The following is a 765-nucleotide window of genomic DNA, read 5'->3' on the forward strand; positions in this document are numbered from 1 at the left end:
TGCTTGACAAATGCTCCTCAGACTTTTTTGGGGTCCGCGCGCTCCTCAGAAAGAGCCCGCAGCCACCCACCAACTTCACCTCACAACGCCCCGACTGCCTCGGTGAGGTATTCAAATCTAACCGCCTAGCTATTGCACATGCGCAAAGCTGCTCTCCGCGTCGGCTCCGCCCCTTAGGCTCCGGAACAACCCAGTACCCGACTCCTTTAAGCAAACTTCTTTCCCAGCCTGTGTATCACTTTTACTTCTTTCAAGGTTATCTCGTTTTCAACCGAATTTTCCTTGGTCCCTCCCCATTGTAGATCCCTCACATTACGGGAGCAGCCATCTTCTTTTGATTACTTGCTATAACAATATCGGATCTTTGTTTCCGTACAAAATGGCGGCTTCCATAACATTGCGTCATATCCCCCTAGTATTACTCCCTATAGCTACCAGGAAGCACTAGGCTTCTGGGACGAGGTGGCCGAGTGGTTAAGGCGATGGACTGCTAATCCATTGTGCTCTGCACGCGTGGGTTCGAATCCCATCCTCGTCGGATGCAGCTTTTTTTTTTTTTTTTGCCTCGGACTGACGTAAATTTATGCAAGTGAAAATAGTTGATAATTCCAGTTACGGATTTACTAGTCAATTTATTCTGGCGTCACCAATGTCAGGTTTGGCCAAAAGCTGTCTTTTGGAGCACTCTAACCTCACAGATAAATAAGACAGGGAAAGAAACATTCCAGAACACATGTGTGCTTGATTTAGTTTCTTTTTATATGA

At 46.7% G+C, this 765-nt stretch overlaps 1 non-coding gene across 1 annotated transcript; it reads left to right on the plus strand.

Moving 5' to 3' along the window:
* The first annotated feature begins 456 nt into the window (after positions 1–456).
* TRNAS-GCU (transfer RNA serine (anticodon GCU)) lies at positions 457–538 on the plus strand. The gene has a single exon. It is a non-coding gene; the product is annotated as a tRNA-Ser (tRNA).
* The last annotated feature ends 227 nt before the right edge of the window (positions 539–765 follow it).

The sequence above is a fragment of the Lynx rufus genome, unplaced genomic scaffold (assembly GCF_022079265.1).
Source record: "Lynx rufus isolate CCGP_SWC_20201006 ecotype Redwood Valley unplaced genomic scaffold, mLynRuf1.p SCAF_13, whole genome shotgun sequence".
Classification (NCBI taxonomy): domain Eukaryota; kingdom Metazoa; phylum Chordata; class Mammalia; order Carnivora; family Felidae; genus Lynx; species Lynx rufus.